The 22446-nt window shown below is 43.8% G+C and overlaps 1 protein-coding gene across 50 annotated transcripts in view; it reads left to right on the top strand.

Moving 5' to 3' along the window:
• The window catches only part of Magi1 (membrane associated guanylate kinase, WW and PDZ domain containing 1), a 608477-nt gene that overhangs the window by 539219 nt on the left and 46812 nt on the right, over nucleotides 1-22446 (top strand). The window lies entirely within an intron of this gene.

The raw sequence follows: 22446 nt of genomic DNA, 5'->3' as shown, positions 1-22446 counted from the left end.
GCTCTCACATGAAGAAATACTCAGTATTGAAATGTCTCTCACTCCTGATATTCCAACTTGTAACTAGTTGTAGCTGATTGTTGTTCACAGGAGACCTGAGATTGCCTCTGCTGATCCCCCCTCAGTGTGACATGCCATGCATAACAAATTTGAGCCTTTGGAAAGCAGATCAATTATCAAGTGTGGTTTCCTTGCAACAAAGGTGCTCACTTGAAGCTGGGTATTGTATGATCAAAGTGATTAGGGTCATAGGAGGAAATCTGAAACACAGTATTCTTCTACCCTACACCTTTGATCCCAGCACTTGAGAGGCAGAGGCAGAGGCAGGTGGATCTCTGTGAGTTCAAGGTCAGCCTGGTCTACATACTAAATTCTAGGACAGCCAGGGCTACATAGTGAGGACCTGTCTAAAATTTAAAAAAACAAAACTAAACTAAACTAAAACCAACAACAAACATTATGCAGACTAATTTGGCAAAACACTCCAGTATATCTGAGGTCTCTTATTGATCACTTAATACCCAGAAAGCTGATTCTTAAAAGTGACCTTGGTTCACATAGACAGACTGATGATTCACAGTGTTCTCATACATATATGCACCTCTCGTTTGATCATTATCATGATGTAGGAAAGTGCCAAGCCCTAGTAGAACCAAATTGTTCACCCTAGTTCTGTTTCTGCTGACCCTAGTCTAGTGCTTTTGCCAACTTATCCTCAAGTTAACAGAGTTGATTTTGCAGACTTCTTCACATGTTTGACTGGTCCACCAGGCATCTCTGATCCAACTGGGTATTTTATACCCATATCCCTCTCTAACCTATTTGACCCTTTGTTTCTGTTGAGTATATTACTTACTGGCTTTTCTATCCTTAGGTTCACTTTTAAGGAGACCAAAAAACATAGTTTTGTGACAATCTACTAAGTCGGACTGTATTATAATGAATTTGCCAAAAATACCCAAGAGTTGATTATAGAAACATATATACCCCTTGATGTTAACTAAGTGTATCTTTTCTTAATTCCTGAGACTCTCTCTGTTGATGCTATTACATTTTATAACATTCATATGGAAAGATCCAGAATATATTGCCTCATTAGTCAACATCTACATGGTTTACTCTACAACCTGAGTAATTTAAAATCACGGTAACAGCTACTGTCTGTAAAGTATGCCATATACCCTGTGCTTGATTTATGTGTAGGATGGGAAGTTTGTACATCTGCAGTTGGCAGGCCATCGCCAGCTGCTATTAATCTTTCTCAAAAGCATAAAAATACATTTGGCTGTGCCACACACTAGTTGTTTGCATCGGGGCTGACATTTAATCATCCCTCTGTGAGGTGGGGGGAATAAAGGAGGATGTTTGATGAAGAAACAGGACAGCAGCTGGGTGAGATGAGGAAGTGAGCGGTCAGTCCACTGACTGCTCATGAATCTCATTTCTGTCATAGCTTCTGGTAAGCAGATTGATTAACTCATTAAACACGCGTCGTTTCTGATCTTAGGCATCCATGGTGGGGGGATGGAGTTAGTGTGATTTAAAAAATGGGTTTGTTTTACTTTGGGGCAGCATTGGACGCTTGCAGCATCTATTTTCGGTCCTAAGACCCATGTTCATTTTTGGTATTTGTCCTTGTCAAGATTTCCTCCATTTTACCTTTTACTTTTTATATTTTTCTGTCTATTTCCTCCTTCCCAGCAGTAGGGAAATCAGGCGGAGGATCGAATAGCTTTTGTTAATTTCTGGAGTCAGTTTCCAGTGGCAGGCGTGGATTTTACCAGAGTTGCTCACCCATAGGCTGGATTGTACCAGGATGTCCCTAGTCTCTCAGCTAGAACTCACTCCTGCTGTTGCTCCCGCTTTAGGGTTTGTCTGTTAGTCACAACCCTCCTTCTTGTCTCCATCTTCTCAAATACATCCTTCCCTCCTCCTTCCTCTGCTGTCCAGACCAGAGAGTGCTTGCTTTCTGTTATGGTTTAAAATTGTGTCAGCATTTGCAGTCAGCAGTCTGCCTCCCAGCGCCAGTGTGAGCCTGTAGGCTTTCTTGACTTGTTTGGAAAATAATACTAGACCATGGTTAATTAATAGCATTTTAATGTGCTAAAGAGCTTGCCCTATGCAGGGTTCTCCATGTTTAAGGAGAGCACTTTACATGCAGTCAGCATAGCACCTGTGCCCCACAGTGTACAGAGCATCGCTTGCTCAGCGTATGCACACCTCTGTGCTTCTCCTTGTGAAATAATTTTGTCTTGACACGGAATGTTTTGTTTCAGGAAGCTGGGCAGTATGTGGTGCATGTGGAGAGTGTATACTGTGGTTAGGAGAGAAGGCATCTGTGGGAAAGAGAATTGAACTGGGGCTGTCAGGAGTGAACAGGCCTCTGAGTTAAGCTGTGTTCTTACAGTTCAGCCTCTTGCCTTAGCATTCATTTCTTCATCCTAAACAAACAAACAAACAAACAAACAAACAAAAGTTCTGACTTTTGAGCTCCCATTTCATGAAAACAATGATCCCCTTGTGGGGGAAAGGCAGTGGAGTTGGAGCCAGAGGAAGCCTGGTTCTGCCCTCAGTGCTGTGCACTGTGTGCTTCAGCATGTAACATAGGAGAGTGACTTTGCCTTAAGTGCAAGATGTAGATAAATAAGAAGTAGCTGTGGATGACCCATCCTTCCATGGTGCTGTACTAATATACCAGGTAGCAGAAGTAACTGCTTAAGTTGGGTGAGGCTGGCTTTTTATTAACACACAACGGAGGAGGAGGAAGAGGAGGAGGAGGAGGAGGAGGAGAAAGAGGAAGAGGAGGAGGAGGAGGAGGAGGAGGAGGAGGAGGAGAAGAAGAGGAGAAGGAGGAGGAGGGAGGGGGAGGGGAAAAGAGAAGAGAAGAGAAGAGAAGAGAAGAGAAGAGAAGAGAAGAGAAGAGAGAAAAAGAGATGATCTCTAACCAGAACTCATAGGCCTACAATCATCCTGTGATGTTTTGACATGCGCGTTTTGTTTTTGAAGCTCCATTGTTGGTTATTAGTTAAGTAGCCAGGGTTGTGAGTGAAACCAGGCTACCCCTGTGACCCACTACTAGCTTTAATTGCTTCTCATATACTGTGTGTATGTGGTCTGGAGAGGGGGTTTTAAATTCATAAAGCCAAAAGTTATTTTCACCTTTGAGTGATTTTCTTTTCTAACAGCTTTTCTGTTGTTGGTGCCGAGGATCAAGTGTGTAGCCTCCTCTCTCCCACCTAAGCTTCAGTAAGCAGCAGGTGTGCCTCTGCCCTCAGAGCCATTGCAGCTCCCACTGCCTGCATTCTTCCGATTCAGAGAACGAATGGAGTGGCTTTATTCTGAGGTCCTTGTCCTGGGTGGAGGTCATCACTGGCTTCTGGTGATCACGACCGTAAGGGAAGGAACATCCGTTCCACAGCGTGCATGAACTGTACCATATACAGAATTCTGTTGTCAAGCCACTAAGGAAGTTTTTCAGGATCTGATCCTTAGGTAATGAAATGTTGGGGTTCCCAGAGGGTGGGGTCTTTGTCTTCTTCAACCACAGGCGCTTTAGGGTAGACGGCTTCATCTACAAGTCACAGGAAAATATTGCCCATATAGCTTTATAGTCTAATATATTTACTGTAAAAGAGCAACGATACACATTTAGGGAAAAATGAGACATGAAAAGAGTGCCTGAGCGTGTAATGTGTGGGTCAGGCATGTTACCATAGCGCAGCAGTACACATTCAAGCACATAAGTATGTTAAACCTAGTGACACCACACTTTTGCAACCAAAATGGAATTAATGTCATGCATAGACTTACTCCAAGTGGGACCTTCTATGAAATGGAATCACTCATTACTGCCTCCCTCCTACAATAGGAAAGAATGTGGAGGGGTTTGGGGTTGGTTGGTTAGTTGTTTTGGGGCTTTTTTGTTATTGTTGTTGGGGGGGTTGTTTTGCCTGTTTTTTTTTTTTTTTTGGTATGGAAGGAAATTCTACCTAATTTGAGAAGTATATAGCAAAGTGGGGATCCCTGGTTGTTTTGAGAGCAGGCAGAAGACTTGTAATTCAGACAATAAACTTTGCTATTGCAAAGTGCCATTGCACCTCACTGTCCTTACCGGTTAGCATACACCTGACCTAGAATTCTTGGAGCCCTCTGAAAAAGGTGCAGTACTAGTTCTGGATTTTACACGAAGTTGAGATCTCAAGAGTGTCAGATTTTCCCAAGACTGCACACCTGGCTGAGTTTTGGCCCAGGAATCTGGGCTCCAGAGACTGTGCTTAAACACTATGCTAAATGCCTCTTGGCATTTAGAGAGAGGGGGGGGGGGGGGGAAGGGGGAGGAGGAGGCAGCGGCAAAGAAAAAAACAGCAACTCTGGTAGCAGAACTGTTGAGTGTATTTTATGTATGGAAACTATCCCACTAGCGTAGTTGTTAGGAAATTTGTCTCATATGTAGATGAATAAGACTGAAGTCCACAGACAAATCGATACTACTTAATTCTCAGATGATGTTTATTCCATTAAATCATTGATCCAAATAGCCCAAGCAGTATCTAACATAAGCATCAAGCATGTGTGTGTGTCTTTGTGTGTGTGTGTATCTGTCCATTTGTGTGTGTCTGTCTGTCTTGTCTGTGTGGCTTCAACCTGAAATGATGCAAAACCATCATAATTAGGACCCCAGCAATCTGCCTGAGAGCTAAACTGGGTAATCAGGTATCGCTCTTGGCCCCCTGCCTGGTCTTGGACTGGAGAATGAATGGCAAATTGTATCACTTAAGTGTTCAACTGCCTGAATGTCTCACACTGGGCTGCTGGGCCCCAGGAAGGGGAACTCGGGGTGTTCACAGAGTGAGATCCTACTAGACTTGATCCTACTATTACCTGTTCTCCTCTACGGTGCTGTCCCACTCCTTCTTAGCTCTCCAGGCTCAGAGCACGTCTCAGCTTCTGCCAGGCACCTTTATGGCACTTAGCTTATGTACTGTCCTCATAAGAGGACTCGACGCTTCTCCTGTCCATGCTCTGTCTAGAGTGGATTCGAGTCAAGTCAAGGCCTTCACATCCAAGTGACTTCCCAGCATCCAGTGTAAACGCCACGGTCCTGTGTCAAGCCCTGCCATGTGATTTGCCCTCTCCCATTCTGTGTTCTCCCATAGATCTCAGGACCCCCTTCCTCACATCCTATGGCCTCTGCTCTGAGATCCTTTCATCTAGGAAGCTGACTCTGACCATGCACATAAAGTGAAACAGCATCAATCACTCCCAGCCCTACTCTCTGGGCTTTCCGTATAGCAGCTACACTGTGTGTCCTCCTTTAGCTTTTACACTGCAAGAACCCCAGTGGCTGCCTGAAAGGACAGCCACCACCCCACCCCCCATGTATATACACACTTCTACTGAAGATTACTTTGTGAGGCACACAAGAGACCAGCTATAGCCTATAATAATGAATAATTAGATAAAAAAAATCATGCTATTCTGGACAGCCTATAATTCAATACCTATAAAGTGTTTATTTCTGGAAACTTCAAGTTAATGTTTTCAGACTTTGAATGACTTAACCCTCAAAAAGTATCTCCTCGGGTAAGAAGCAGGTTTCTTGTGCTTACGTGAGGTCTCCATGAGAGCTGGAGCGCAGCCAGTACTTTATCCTATTGCCTGAAACCGAGCCTGACACATGAGAGACGCTCAGAAAATCACATGGGTTAATGGCTCTTCCATAAAGAACCTTTACCTACACTTGGGTGTGTCTTAATCTCTATGAGTCTTCTTTGAGAAGCCCACACCCATGCTTAAGCCATTCGGACATATCTTTATTAAATCCCACCTCTGTTTTATTAAGAATGAACAAAAGGGCTCGGCCCGGCCATGCTTCCTAAACAGCGATCCTTAGCAGAACTCCCTGAGATGTAGTTACTGAAGATAGCTGAAGGAAAGGACCAACGCCTCACAGCAGAACAGTGGCCACACCTGGATCTGAACTCAGATCTCTTTGTTTTCGAAGCCCGAGTACTCTCAGGATTGCTAGACAGGACTGGGAATTGTTTATCAAGAGCATGTGTAAGCCAAGGAGCCAAAGAACCAAGCAAGTGAGTCCTATCAGCAGTCATTGCAGAAAGTGTTACTGTGTGTGGCGCTATTTCATGCCAAGAGTGAGGTGTTGAAAACCCTTCATTTCACCGTCTATCTTGATGCTATACCTTGGAACAAAAGAGAATCTGATAGTGACGATGGCTTCATAGTATGTGAAGTTCTTCTGTATGCAAGGTAGAAATCCGAAAGCTCACATACAATCAGTTTTTTCATGTGGCACTCTGAGCTCTGCATACACAGAACTCAAGACTTGTAGAGTGACCTGCTTAGGACAATTCTGAGAGTGATTTTTTTTTTTAGGTCCTGGAATGACCTTTGCAAGATTTCAAAGGATTTCTTACAAAGCCCTAGTCTGTCTGGGGTGCCTCTCACACTCCAACACTGGACTGACATTTAATGAGTTTGTCTAGTTTCATTCTGTTGCTGTGACAAGACTCTGACCAAAAGCATCTTGGAGAGGAAGGGCTTTTTTTTCAGCTTATGCTTCCAGGTCCATCCATCACCGAGAGAAGTCAGGACAAGAACTCAAGCAGAAGCCATGGAGGAACAGTGTTTACTGGCTTGCTTCCTTCCTCTAACACATGCTCAGCCTGCTAACTTGCTTGCTTTCTTAAATATTATGAGATTATTTTATTTGTTTCTGCCTGTGTGCATGTATGCATACACATCATTTGAGCGCCAGGTACATGAGGAGGTCAGAAGAGGGCATCAGGTTCCGTGATCCTGAAGTTACAGCCACTATGTGGGTGCTAGGACTTGAACCCAGTCCCTCTATAAGGCATTTCTCTAGCTTTCTTATACAACCCAGGACCACCAGGGATGGCCAGTGCTCAAAGTGGGCTGGACCCTCCCACATCAGCCAAGAGTCAAGAAAATTCTTCCCACAGGCATGGCTACAAGCCAGTCTTATCTGGGCTGTTTTTCAATCAAAATTCCCTCTTCTAAGGTAACTCTTAACTATGTCAAGTTGATGCTACAAACGAACCATGAGAGATATATGTGTGTGTGTGTGTGTGTGTGTGTGTGTGTGTATGTATACACACACACACACACACTATACTCAACTGGACTGGAAGATGACTTAACACTGAAGGCACTTGCTGCCAACACCTGACAACCTGTGTTCAACCCCTTGTCACATGGTGAAAATAACAAACCGATCCCTGCAAGTTGCCCTGGGACCTACATACTCACATACACTTTAGCACACATGTATGCATATGTGCACACACAAATAAAGGAAAGAAAAAAAGAACAGAGGCTGGAATTATAGCTCACTGGCTAAGAGCACTTGCTGCTCCTGCAGAACACCCAGGTTTACTTTGCAACACCCACATAGTGGCCCAGAACCATCTGGAACTCCACTTCTATGTGATGTGAGACCTTCTTCTGGCCTGCACACCACACAGGCATGCATACACATACTCTCAGACACACATGCACATAAAATAAATATTTTTTTAAAAAAATTTAAAGTACTGCAGGTATTGGTGTCACATGCCTTTAATCCCAGCATTTATGAAACAGAAGTAGATCTCTCTCTCAGTCCTAGGCCAGTCAGGTGTACATAGTGACATCTTAACTTTAAAATAAATAATAGCTAAAATTATTACCTATAAAGTACGTGTGATCTGCCACCCAAGCTACAAGCCACATACAGTTTGTCAGAATCCCATCGAAGAAAGAAGCCATTGACATTTCCTCAGTATGTTGATGGGCATAGTATCTCTAACCGGCTTCCCAGATTACTTAGGGTGTTTGGGGCTTGGAGCACTATTAGACGTTGAGGCCTTAGTTGGATCCAGTGTGTTGCCTGATGCCTTCCAGGCTGTTAGAAGTTGTTCACGTTAAAATTAGCAAACTTCTTGCACTTGCACGGTGCTAAGCAGGGTGGCTTTCACGTTTGCTATTAAGGAGCCTCCTGGCCTTTATTAGTAATTCAGTTTGAAGTTGTTATTTTGGTTTATTGCCATGGCTTAAAGTCATCAAGGATTTTATTTTGGAATTCTTCATAAAATGTTAGGTCACATTTGCATTTGAGATGACTTATACCAAGATAGGAGATAAATATAAAAATGTGTCTATTTTGGTTGTGTTTCATTATATAATGCATAAAAATTGTCCCTCATTTTTATGTCTTGAATTCTAGTCTTTTTAATTGTTTTTGTCTTAATATTTAAATCTAAGCATAGTGCGTATTTGTTCTAGCATTTATGCGCAGGGTCAGATGTAATTGAACAATTGAACTCTATTTCTTCATTTTGGATGACACTGTGTGTGAGCACTGTGCCCTTGCACATGTGCAGACTGAGGTCACCCTTGGCTGTTATTCCTTAGAGGCTGTTCAGTTCGGTTTCTGTCTCATGGGCCTAGAGTTCATCTGAGTAGGTTTGGCCCAGTAGCCAGTGAGCCTTGGGGATCTTCCTGTCTCCACCTTTCCAAAACTGGGATTACAAACATGTGCTACCATGTCTGGCTTTTCCTATGAGTTCTGGGAATGGAACTCAGTCTCATGCTTGGCCTTTCCAACTGAGCCATCTCCTCAGCCCTGTTCCTTTATTAATGCTGAGTGGTTGACACACCTCAAACAAATCATTTTTTCCCACAAGCCGGTCCCTCACCCTCCCCCAAGAAGGTAAATATAATATCCCAAACGTATGTGTATTATTTATTATAAGTATGTATAGGATTTATCGTCCTCGTTAAAAAGTAGTGGCATCCTGTGCTTTTCTGGAAGAATAGTAACATTTCATTGGCTGGGCTTGCAGCAGTAAAATTAGTATTCTGGGCTGCTACTTACAGAGCTGGCTCTGAATGTTAAAGACAGTGATTAGTTGTCTCTTTGGGGGGAAGAAATGGAAAGGGAGGGCAAGGTGACTGGAGACAACAAGCAAGAAGAGTCAGAACTGAGGTCAGGTCCTGTGTGCCAGGACCAGGACTTGGCATGTCATGTTCACACTGGCATTCAGTATGGCCCAGTGGAGGAATGGGCTTACACTAATGTTTGCACATCATCTGCTCAGCGTGTGAGAAAGGAGAATGTTAGGGATGGCAGGGAAAGAAACAGGTCCCCTGGAGCTGTTGCTGAGGGTGAGCAAGGTCTGGTAGCTCAGAGCGACAAGAGTTAAGATCAAGGGCAACTTGTCTTGGGCTGTGTTAGGAGAGTACCAGGATGCAGTGGGTGAACTGGAGGTAGGGGTTGACAAATTTGTGTTTAAAACTACCTAGTAAATGTCTTAGGCTTTCTGGGTCTTGCAGCCTCTGTATTCACCACCCATGTGCCCTGAACCAGGTAGAATGTAAGTAGGTGGGTTGTTCCTGTTCTACAAACAAATGTTATGCCTTATTGTTCTAGTTTTCATCTGTTGTGACAAAGTCCAAGACCAAAAGCAACTTAAGGGAGAAAAGGATTTGTTTGGCTTATACTTCCACAGTCTCATCATGGAGGGAGGTCAGAACAGGAAGTCAAGTGGGGCCTTCAAGGCAGGCCTCCTTCTTATTCCACACATGTTCTGCTCATAACCAGGGAGCTCATTTACAGGCAAGGGAGCACCGCAGAAACCATGGAAGAATGCTGCTCACTGACAAACCCATTCTTAGTTACCTTCCTATAAAGTCCGGGACTGACCGACACTAGGAACGGTGCTGCCGATGGTGGTATGGGCCTTCCTACGTCAAGTAACAATCAGGCCAGTCACCCACCTGATGCCCACATGTCAAGCTGATCTGGGTGATCTTTCAATTGAGACGACATTCTCAGGTGACTTCAGACTGTGCCAAGTTGACAGTCACAGCTGATTAGAACACTTACAGGCTCCAGTTTCCTTGACCCTAGTTAAAAGAGGGAAAAGGCAATAGGAAAAAACTAAAAATGATCCCTGAATTTCCTGAGACTAGAATTCGGATTTGTACTAGAGGAGGAGTGGGCAGAGTTGTGCTGTGGAGTCAGGAGTTCCTTCTTAGACACATTCATTGTGAAATATCCTATTAGAAGTACAGTAGGAATGTCTTCTGTTGTCTGGAGTCTGGAATAAGAGCAGAAGAAATATGTATTTATGGACCATTATTAAATCAATGAGTGTTCTGCAAACTGTTAGCTATGACCTTGCTAGCCATGAAATCAATATATTAGGCTATAATTGGTATTTTTATTTTAAGTGAAAGAGAATATAAACTTATCAGAATATACCTCACTATGGAAAAGTAAGGACTCTCTCATAGAACTTTGTGTACATGTTTGTGCACACCTGAACATATATATAAATGTACATGTACAGGACTGTGTTATGTACTTCTTGTTATCACAACTCTTCACATGTGTAGACAGTCTTTAGAGCCCTCAGACCGACTAAGGTTATTATGAACAAAATAAAACGAAGGAAGAAGGGACCAAAACAGAAACCTCAGGGGCCTATCACCCTGCATGGTCAGGCTGAGCAGAAGGGGCCAGAAGCAATAGAATAGGTTGAAAAAGGAACAGGAATAGGAAAACTAAAACTGGGTGTTTCGGAATCCAGGAGTAAAGACAGGCCCATCCACAGTAGTCGTGGCATCAGGAAATAGAGACGCATGAGGGTGTAGTGCTGCCTGTGGTGTGGGTGGTCTCCGGAGCACATGGGAAACCTCCTACACTGCACTGGGGTTCTCAGAAGACAGTCAGCCTGGAGTGAGTAATGAGGGCAAGGGAATTGGAGGTTGAGACAAGCTGTAGGAACTCTGTCATAAAGTAAAGGAGACAAAAGAAGGATGAGCAGAGAGCGTGGAGTCATGGGAGGGGAGCACTTCGTTTTTCTTATTAGGAAGGGACATCTTGGAAGCTGATGGGTATGACTTAGAAGACAGGGAACCTGGTATTTGGAGAATGGAGAGAAGCCAGGGTTTGCTGCTGGCCAAAGTGCTCTGCGGAAGTGAAGCTCTCACAGGGGAGGAAGACTGGTCTATGGGGATCTGTGTAAACTGTAGAAAATGGACCAGAGTTGATCATTGTTTTTTTTCCTGAATGTAAAATACTCAAACATGTGCATATTTTTATGTGCATGTGTTTTTAGATGTATATGGGTTATGTGTGTACGTGTGAAAGTGTGCACATGAATATGTATGCCAGTGTTTATCTTTGTGTATCATTCCTTAGGAGATATTCACCTTGGGTTTTGAGACAAGATCTCACGGGAGGCTGGAGCTTTCAGATTAGAACAGGACAGCCTGCTACCAAGCCCTAGAAATCCCCCTCTTTCTGCCTCCCTACTGCTGGCACTACAAGCATATGCCACCCTGTCTGGCATTTTAGAGGTGTGCTTAAGATCAAACAAGACAAGCACTATACTGACTAAGCTATCTCCCCAGCCTTCATTTTCTACCTAAAGTAATTGTCATATTAGTAATATTTATTATAAGCCTTTTATCATTTAACCCATCCTTGGTCCCATCAAAGACTGAAGATATTCTTTGTACACAAGTCTGGAATGTGAAGAGTGAGAACATAGTATGCCTAACCTAGTTAGTTAATGGAGTCAAGACCAGGAGATGAGCTTCACTGGAGTGGCATGTGTTCTCTTTGCGTGCTGTAGATTTGGATGAAAGGTGAATCAGGGAGGAGATGACTGGGGAGTCTGTTTGGGTGATTGAAGCAAGAGCAGAATCTCTAATGTTGCACAGTTGACACACGAACCTGGAATTCTTTCCTGGAAGTCTACACCCACGTTGTATATGATCAACAGCATCCCTGGTTAGATGTCAGTTGCATACCTGCCTGACAACAACGTTGCCAGATATCCCTTGGATGATAAGTGATGAGAACTTCGGAACTGAAGCTTTGACGTCTAGGAAGGACATGGAGCTGGGAATAGGTGGTTTGTGAGCAGTAGACGGCTCATCTACTTTTCAGCAATCTCTGAAGAATTTAACATTTAAATACATTTAGCTTAATTTTAACATCAGTTCCAGGATGCCATGGGCCTGTTGTATCATTTCCTCTTATATCTGGCTTCACTCTTGCATATTGCCTGTCTATAGTCTACAGGTAGCCCATAACAGCACACATGAAGACACTAATGGGGAGGGGCAATGGATGGATGTAGTAGATGGCATAGAGACCAGCTATGGTCTACTACCTAGTATTTCTTAGTACAGTGTCACCATCTCAAAACCCCAGGGAGTGGCTTTGTTGTTGTCTCTTCATTAATATAATTTGTATTAACAAAAACTCAATACGAGTGTACTTTTTCTCCCATAGGTTTTTTTTCTACCCCTTTACTTTGTTCGAGATGAAGACTGTTACCAGTAACTTTAGAAGTTCTCTCATATATATATATATATATATATATATATATATAAAGTATATAGTATAGACGAAGAGGAAACCATAGTGGTAGTTCCTTCCTCCTCATTAAAGGATGAGGTACTGTTGCCGGAAATATTAAAAAACACACTGGCGGGCAATGGCCTACCTGTTTTTATCTCGTGGAGACTCTCTGGCCCGGAGATCCCACTAGCAGGTCGCTACCAGGACAACCCCATGCTGCAAAAGCCCCACAACCTATGTGGTGCACCTCAGGCTAACCCATGCTTTGCTGCCGTACCTTTCTCTCTTCAACAAGCCTTATTAAATCTAAATCCTCCGGTGGTGAATCCTAACAGATCCGCCATTAAAACTGGGAGCTATATCTTGTCCTCCCCTCCAAAAAATAAATAAATAAATAAAAGCCTCACTCTCTCCTGCCTTCTCTCTTTCTCCATACAACCTGGAAGTCCCTCCTACTCGCTCAGTGTTTGACTTCTTTATTCATTAGGGGATTGGTTCACAAGAGCAGCACCAGGCTCATCCACAACAGAGGTACCTTCCTGTTTCTGATTTTGAAGCTATTATGTGTAATTTTAATTTTTTCAAATCCTATTTTTAATGATGGTTCTTAAATGTTTGCTTTAACCGTCCTTCTGGCCCACCACCCACCAAAGGTAATGGAAAAGAAAGGATATGGGGGAAGTGGACCTGTCTACTCACAAACATTTCAAGAATACACCAGCAGTCCAGCTCGGTAAAGTTGGGTTAGCAACAGCGGTGACATGACTTAGGAGAGACAGCCAGGCCTCAGCCTCAGCTCCAGTCGGCAGGAGGGACCAATAGGAACACCAGGAGAAGTTCTGGGCTGTGCCTCTCTCAGGGATGTGAAGATCAGTGAGAATCAAGACCCCCAAACATTGCACAGCTAGCTGAACCAGCACTGTCTCTGTCACTCGATGGAGTCCCATTTATAGCCTCCAAACATCATGTGTCCTCCTTATGCCTTGCCTCAGCATAGGTCTTGCCTCAACATCTAGCTTGCCTTAGCACATGCATCCAATCAGCCCGAAGCCAAGGAATCCTGACATGCAGCTCAACTATGCAATGTAAGGTGGACCAATACATGGGAGTTATTAGCAAAGAATCCTTCATCACGTGTCCTTTCAAGCGTTTGCTTTAGCAGAACATCCTCTCCTCTGTGTCTGCTTCAGTGAAACATTCCTTCACGAGTCTTCTTAGTCCTTCACCTGTGTCCACCTCAGGAAAACACTCCTTCACGCCTGTGCCCCAGCCAAACTCCATCTGACTTTCCAAAGAACCCTCAAGTTTCCACATCACTTGTGTGAGGAAGTTTGCCCTGTGGGATAATCTTTTCTCTATTCTGTCAAGGTAAACCTCACACGTGTTAGTACCATATTGCATTAATTAATATTTTACTGGAAAGAGGGCCTGCATGGGTCTGCAGCAGGTCCTCTGCGTCTGATTGCTTCCAGTTTAGTGTTTTTATGGAATTCCTGAGTGTGTGAAGGTGTGGGTCTCTTGTTTCTTGTGCCTTTTTTTGGGGGGGGGCTCTTTTCCTTCTGTTTGTTCTGTTAGATTTTGATGTGTCAGTTTTGGTTTTATCTTACTCTATTTGAGTACATTATCCCTTAGAAGCCTCTTTTTCTTTTCCAATGAGAGACAGAAATGGTGTGGATCCAGATGAGAAGGGAGGTAGGGAGGAACTAGGAGGAATAGATGGAGGGGAAACCATAATCAGAATGTATAACGTGAGAAAAAAATCTATTTTCAATACTTGAGGAAAAAAAGAACAGAGGTTATAAATGACAGGGTGGGGAGACTGCTGAAACACTTCCTGATCCTCCGGCATCCCCGACAGGTGCAAACGTGTTCTCAGACTTGCTGAGTGTTTGTTTTTATAATCATGCTCAGATATTAATCACAGCCCCTATCTGTGAACATACGTCTTTACAATTCTTATTAGTAGAATCTTTAGTATCTTCAAAAATAGCAATGTCTCCTTACAAGTGTGAGCTTCCTCCCGGCAACATCAAATGTGCTTTTTCCGTGCCAAGTTGTTACCTAGGTTTGTTTTCCATTCCTCATTAATCTTTCTTGTGTTTCACAATTTCCCTATGTTCTTTTGCTCTTGCCACATGTAATAAATGCTACTCTAATGGACCCAGCACACTTCAGAACCAAGCTCATCTCCCATGGATGCTGACATGTAAAGTGCGCTTACTCACGTCTGTTTTCATACTGTCGCATGCCTACTTCAGTTCTAGGACACTCGCTGCCTAAATGATTAGCCGTAAATGATTCTGTGTTACTATTTTGTCATCTCCATCTTTGAAGAAAGATTGCTCAGAAGATCCTGTTTCCAGTAACAGCTTAGCAGATGCTAGAACATTCCACTAGAGCCCAGTAGAAGGCGCTGCAGTGAGAGAAGCCCATCTCAGTGATCTGCTGGCCTCAGGCAACACCAGGGTTTTTAGTCAGGCTTCTAGTTTGTTGCTCCGTATGGTCATCAATCCCGGCATGATTAACCCTGCAAAGGCTATATTTAAAGAGACTTCCCTATCGTTGGCATGAACACTAGTCTGTATTTGAAAAATCATTTGGAGATAGTTAGAATTAAGTCTGTTCTCTCATAGACTTTTTGTTGTTGTTTCTAAATTTAAAAGTGGATTATGTTCTCTAGTGATTTTTGCAGTGCATGCCACCTACCAAAGTGACAGATGACTACATTAAAAATAGCAACACTGCCCATGAAATTAATGAAATTCTGTGTTTGTGGAATTAGTCTGCTCTGATAAAGCAACTTTTACTAACATCCTGGGAGGCTGAAGGAGGGAAAAGGCTGGTTTCAAGTGAGGCCTGGATGCCATAACACATCCGTCCCCCAGTTATAACAACGACTGTCTGCGGGTGTGAGGGACTCCTGTCTCCTCTAGGACAGTCAATTGTGGGACCCATGTTCTGAATCCCTTTGAGACCCATTTGTGTTTGCTTGTGGCAGTTTCTCTGTCCTGCTCTTTAAAATGCAAAGAATTCAATTTCCCCGTTATCTGTTATTGTTGTTGAACTTGGGCAGAAGGTACTTAATTTCTTAGTCTCTCCTTAGTTTTCTCTTGTAACTACTCAGTAAGAGAAGTAATGGTTTGGCCTGTTCTGGCCCCTTGTCATGGCTGCCACTCGCTGGTGGGGCAAGCATAGCCTGGGCCAGCCTTAGGCAGTGTTTCTGAACTTCCATGTTGTTATCTGAAATCTGGGTAGAAGGGCACTCTCTTATGTTGTAACCAAGATGGGACTGACACTGGTTTGTCACACGCTTTGGTGCACTGGAGGTGGGAGGTTCTGCCTTAGAGCCCTTGCTTTGTCTGAGTGGATGATGCTTGCAAAGGGAGAGGGGGTAGCACTCTTGGAGATGTGCTGTCACTCTGGACTTTTGACTTAATTGTCTGCAGTTGGAGATCAGGAAGAGGGGCAAGGTGATTGGCATGTTCTTTTGGCTGCGGTGAACAGAAGAAACTCAGCAGCACCGAATAGGGGACTTCCGGGTGAAGTCTCCAGTGAGATAGCTCAGTGCCTTTGGCCTCCTTTTTAAGTCGTTCTGAAGACATTCTCAATTTGCAAAGTAAGGAACTGGCAACTTATGTTCAGTTGCTCAATTCTGTTTTACAAAAATGTGCTGGTTTGTGAAAGAGCCCTGCAGTAGGGAAGAGGCCCCCAAGAAGAGTCTAGGATAGGAGAATGTGTGGGGATGGCCAAGGCACTCTTCCTCCCATGACTGCTGCTTCCAGGGCCCCTTAATTTAAGGGGAGGCAGAGTCCCAGGCCATGGTTACATTTGTTACTCTTTTGTGTGCCGCCCCTTACTTACTATGACATTTATTGAGAAAGCCCTTTCATGTAGTTCTGCCCTCTTACAGTTGGAGGGATCACCCAGAGCTTGTCAAATCCGCAAGCAGAAGGGAAACACGGAATGAGCTGAGCACTTTCTGTGTGCTTGAGGATTTCCACAATACCCATGGATGGTGTTTTTGCCTTCGGTTTTTGGTGTGGTTGTTGTTGTTGTTTTGTGTTTGGTTGGTTTTTGTTTTGTTTTAAAAGAATAAAAGCAGTCACAGAAACTTTATGACACCCTTTAAAATTGTTTCCCAGTGCTTGCTGACATTAAGCTCTCCCATCCACATTAACTTTTAGCCTGATTTGCCAAGAAAAACAACAGGAAAGAGCTAACTTTAGACAGGCAAGGCGAGAAGCAAGGGGTCCTCGGCCTTCACCCACCGCTGTGAGCGTGACTTGTGCTTCCAGCGCACTTCCTCTTCCCTGCCACACACGTAGTGCTCCCTTCTCTTGCTTTTCCCTGGCTAGCAGATTCCATTCAGTGGCCTCACCGGTCCTGGACCTTTCCTGCATCTTAAACACACTTGACCTGTAAAAGTTTGTAATGAGACTCACCTGGGGAGGGCCTGCGTCTATTGGCTGTGTGGACTGAAGCCGACGCCTACATTCCACCTGTAAGTTCACTTAAGTGGTGACTGGCTGGACAAAGTGTCAGCTCCTCCCCCGACCCTAGAACTCTTTAGAAATTGACAGAGCCAGGAAACGCCTCCTTCCCGGCTCAGTAACTACAGTCACTTAGCTCACGTAGATACTGTTTCACCGAGAGGATTTTGAAGACATTTAATATCTCCAGGGGACACAAATGGGCTTCGCATGATACATCCTTTGCTCTTTGGAAAGCCTGACCCCTGTGTAAGTGGCTTCTTTAGGTCTGACTTGCAGACTCTTTGGGTAATGCAGTGCCATGGCGGACTGTGTCATGGAATTGTCTTGCTGTTATAAACCACAGCCTGTGCTATATGAGACTTCTTAAAGTTTGATTTGGTGTTAAGTAGTCTTATAATAAAGTCAAAAGAAATCACCATATCCTTACAAAAGGCATCAGAAACGTGCCTTCCTATTTAAAAAAAAAACAAAACAAACATTGTGACGTAAGAGAAACTAACACCCTCCTCAGGCTCTTAGGCCTTTATGGAGATGCATGGTTTGGCCTGCAGAAAGCAACTGCCCATCTTCCCATTAGCACGCATATGCCAGAGAATGGGAGCCATTTGGAACCTTGTGACTCCTGTTGTAGTGAAAGTTTGTTTCATAAGCAAAGATAAGAAGGTCTCCTATCTCAGACTGGGGAAAAAAAATCTCTGAGAACATATGAATTTCCTGGGGCTGGCAGCTTACAGTAGGTTTGAGCTCTGAGAAGCAAGCTTGTTGTCATGGGAAGTCAGGACACAAGGTGGCACAGTGGAACCTTGTTGTGTGCCTCCGGAGTAAGGCTGCTGGAGTTGAGCTGTGCCTGGCGGCTCACTAAGAAATAAATCCCGCAGCAGAGCAGGGATCAAGAGTTGTTACTTAGGCACTGTAGCCTCGATGGTACTAAAGTGCAAGGCCAGGTTGCCCCTCCCAGGTACCTTGTCAGTCTTTCCTGGAGTCCTTGAGATATAGGCTCACTCCATAAGGTCTGCACATTTACATGTTCATTGGAGATTTAGTCCTGAAGCTCAGCATAGACAGATAAGGTGGATCAGAGACAATTAAATGTATAAACAACAATAACAAATAGAGATGTGGGCAAATACAGTTATTTTAGGGAGTGTCAGCATATCTGGCAACAAGCTGGATTTGTAAATCAATTATGATAAAAGGTGTCACTTCATATCTGCTGGGAGCCTCAGTCAATCCTGAGCTCCCTGTGTAAAGAAGGTGAGAAGTTGCGCATGCATAAAGCTTTGGCCTTATTGTTGCAAGGTGCGGGGAGCAGCCAGTGAAAATGTCCAGGGAGAAGAAGTGAATGGCCCCTAGACTAGAGTATACAGACAAAGCGGGCGACTCGAGTGGAACTGAAATGGACCAAAGGCAGCTCAGATGAAGGAGGGCGTGGCAGGATTCAGGGAAGAGTGTGGGGTGCATTGACATGATGCTGGGAAACCACAATTTTATGTAGCCGAGAGACCACGTTGTCAGATCTGTGCTGCACATCTCTGGCCCCCGTGTGAATAAGAAAGGGCATGCACAGTAAAGCTAAGGGTGGAATGGTGAGACCTCTGTGGTCATTTAGGGAGATGAGACAACGGAGATGGGACTTCTCAGATAGTGGCAGATATGGTGAGAGAGATAAAGAGAGTCCCAGAAGCCACCGCTTCTTCGGGATTTGGGTGTCTTGTAAAGATAAAATTCAGAATATTCTACTAGATAGCTTTCTTCATCCCCTGCCTTACTTAAGCTGCTAAAAATAAGCAGTCGGGATAAGAATCAACCTTAGAGTCAGCAGAGCTGGAGGAAAGGGTCCTGGTGTGGATTTTACAACCCAGAAGCTCAGTACCAATTACAGTGACAGCTTCCCCTTGGAGGCCAGTGACCTTAAAATAGGGACACACTGCAGCATCCTGGTTTTGGAAAAGGAATTCTTACTGAGTTTTTCTCTCAATAATTTGGAGCTATTGTTCCTTAATCCCCTCCCTACTTCCTAGTACTCTTTTTTTTTTTTTTTTTTTTTTTGTTATCTAGACACAGTTTTAATGAGAAAAATCAAGTACAATGGACATGCACTACAGTTGATTTTCTTTTTTTTTTTTTTTAAGATAGATGTTGCCAATGGCATTTTATTTTTTTTTCTTTCCATTTTTTATTAGGTATTTAGCTCATTTACATTTCCAATGCTATACCAAAAGTCCCCCATACCCACCCACCCCCACTCCCCTACCCGCCCACTCCCCCTTTTTGGCCCTGGCGTTCCCCTGTTCTGGGGCATATAAAGTTTGTGTGTCCAATGGGCCTCTCTTTCCAGTGATGGCCGACTAGGCCATCTTTTGATACATATGCAGCTAGAGTCAAGAGCTCCGGGGTACTGGTTAGTTCATAATGTTGATCCACCTATAGGGTTGCAGATCCCTTTAGCTCCTTGGGTACTTTCTCTAGCTCCTCCATTGGGAGCCCTGTGATCCATCCATTAGCTGACTGTGGGCATCCACTTCTGTGTTTGCTAGGCCCCGGCCTAGTCTCACAAGAGACAGCTACATCTGGGTCCTTTCGATAAAATCTTGCTAGTGTATGCAATGGTGTCAGCGTTTGGATGCTGAAAGCCAAACTTTGAAAGGACTTCTGTAGAGTTTCCAGGCCACCCCAATTCTCCCCCCCCCCTGTTCAAACCCTCTCCCATCCCCCATCCCAACAGCTTCTCCATTAGGAAGAGGAGGAGTTAGCAGGGCCGGTCCTGAAACATCCGTACAAGTGGCCATTGAGGCATGAGGATGGCGTTCAGGGACATTACCCAAGGTGGAAATACTTGGAAAGTGAGGTCAGACCCCCTGAAGAGTTTAATCACAAATATCCTCAACTCCCACAATGTAGATCACTGTGGGAACTGCCTCCGTTCCACCTTGAAACAGTACATTTCGCTAGGGAATTCCCTGGAGAAGGATCGTCCCTGTGCTACCTCATGACAGGACAGAATTTTTAAAGTGACAGTTCTTTTGCTTCCCCTTTATGCAGGCAAGGTGCCGTCATCCCCCCTACTTTTGACTCATTACCTCTTTTCTCTACACCCCATTAAAAAGAAGTCCTTTTATTGTTGTACTGTCAGGAAACATTTCCAAAGCAGATAGATTATTACTATTACTGCTTCCAGCTATTAAAGGCCAGCTGTATAGCTCTAGACTTGCTTCTTTGCCCCCAGTCAGGAGCAGAGCCGACTATATTTTCAGAACACACAGCTTTCAGTGGGCAGTGGTTCTTAGAATAATAACTTGGAGACAAATTAAGAAATAGCTGTACAGAGACACCTGTAGGAGAAAACCATCTTACTAAATATAAATCATGAATGTGAATCTGAGATAGCCTGACAAACTGACCTGTTTGCTTGTGGATGGTAAGGCCGTATTCTCAGTAGAGCTATATGGAAACTTTTCTGTAAATCTATTTTATACTGTATGGACAACTATAGTTTTCATCCCTTCCTTGTGGTCTCCTCACTTACCTGACTACGTGCCATAGGCTATGTTGTTTACCATTTTGTGTGACCATTTTCTAGTATGCAAAGTAAAGAGACGATTCGGAGTTGCTCAGAGAGCTATTGTAAAGAGCAGTGCACCAGTTGTTTTGTACATAGGCCTCATTTTAAATATGTAGCAGAAGATGGCCTAGTCGGCTATCATTGGGAAGAGAGGCCCCTTGGTCTTGCAAACTTTATATGTCCCAGTACAGGGGAACGCTAGGGCGAAGAAGTGTGAGTGAGTGGGTAGGGGAGCAGGGTTGGGGGAAGGTATAGGGGACTGTTGGAATAGCATTTGAAATGTAAATGAAGAAAATATCTAACAAAAATTTAAAAAAAAAGAAATAAGAAGAGAAGGCAGATTTTCTGCTTTGTGTTTGGGGTTTTGTTTGACTGTTTTTCCCATTTTTCTTGCATGGTAGGCAAGCCCTCTGCTGGTGAGCTACAGCCCCAGCCCATACTTCATATATTTTTGAATGAACTGTAGGAACATCTTTCCATTTCAGTGATTATTTTCCTCGGGTAACCGTTTACTTCTGAGGAATTACTTGAATGTAGTTCATCCATCCTACCTTGGACTTTCAGCAAGCAGTCCATGGTATTAATGACTTCAAGTCTCTCTGTGTCTGTGTCAGTTCAGGGCTTCTGACTTGCAGGTGAAAAGCCCTGTAACCATTAGAAATCACCAGTCTCTCGGGCCATTCATTTCTCCTAGAGACATATTTATAAGGCCATATGTACTGTGTAATTGAAGCCAACTTCTCTATAGCTGGAAAAAAAAAAAAACCTGCACAACTGCATTCTTAATCTTCTTTGCAAGATGCTAGGTAACAAAGCATAGGCACTCCTCACTCTAGGCCTCTGAATTACAGGAGTGATGCTATTTCACAGTGACCATTATTGGCTCCCTAAGGAAAGCATGCCTTTATCTTTCTGGAGCCAATGGGTCTGGTCCTCGTTCTTGGCAGCTGATACTGTGTTTGCATTGAAAAATTACTCTGCAGAGTTGATGATGGTTTTTGGCTAGAGGAAAGAGAAAAAAAAAAAAACCAACAGTCCAAAGTAGAATAATTTTTCATTTCGTTTCATGGATTTAATTTTGTGATGTATTGTGTTTGTCGGATGCATCAGTGGAAATGTACCCTGGCTCGAGTTTTGCTTTGAGTCTTTGTTGACACACTTATTTGGCCTGAAACAATCCTAAAGTCGTGATCCTTATTCAGTCAATCGTCAGTCATTGTGTGTTGTTCCCAACTGGGCCCCTGATGGTGAAACCCTGACTGTCCCTCACTTTCAGCCCATCCTTTCTCTCCTTCCTTCCTAATGGAGTAGATGCCTGTCCTCTGTTCTTTCTCTCTGTGATAGGGTTTCCTTTGATCCTGGTGGCTCGTGATCTTCACTCTGTTACTTTGGGTTTGTGAACAGTGAGCCTCCCCAGGGCAAGGCTCATACCCCAAGTCCCTGGATCTCCCCGGTCATCTTCTGCTCAGCATATGCCAGAGCTCAGTACATCTCGGATGAATGAATAATCTCATGCCAGATCCCTTCTTATGATTCAAGTCTTAGCCAAAACACTGCCTCTTCCATTTACCACTTTGTGAACCACGCACTTTAAAGTAGCTCTTCTCAGGCCCAGCTTCTCTCACAGTCACATTCTTCATTGTCATCAAAGAAGAAACTTCTCTCAGGAATTAGGTACTACAGAGCTGATTCTCTCGACAGACTGAATGCTGTAAAATCAAGACTTCAGCCTCTTCAGTCTTACTGCTTTATATCATTTTAACTCATGACATGTAGTAGGGCTTCCACGCCATGTGTTTAATCTTGTGAGTGCCCCTGTCCTGCATTCATTCCAGCCCGAACCCTCCCTAGCACTTAAATTTTATCTCCATCAAAACATCAGAAATTAATGTTCTCATTTACTTTTGTAACGTTGTGTCCCCTTTTACATATTCTCAAACAAGCAAAATGAACAAAACAGCTAGTTAGTGAAGAATAGAGTTCATGGCTTGTTAAAA

This window comes from Mus musculus, chromosome 6 (assembly GCF_000001635.26).
Source record: "Mus musculus strain C57BL/6J chromosome 6, GRCm38.p6 C57BL/6J".
Classification (NCBI taxonomy): Eukaryota; Metazoa; Chordata; class Mammalia; order Rodentia; family Muridae; genus Mus; species Mus musculus.
Note: the sequence above shows the minus strand (reverse complement) of the source record. Positions and strands in the feature narration are given on the sequence as shown.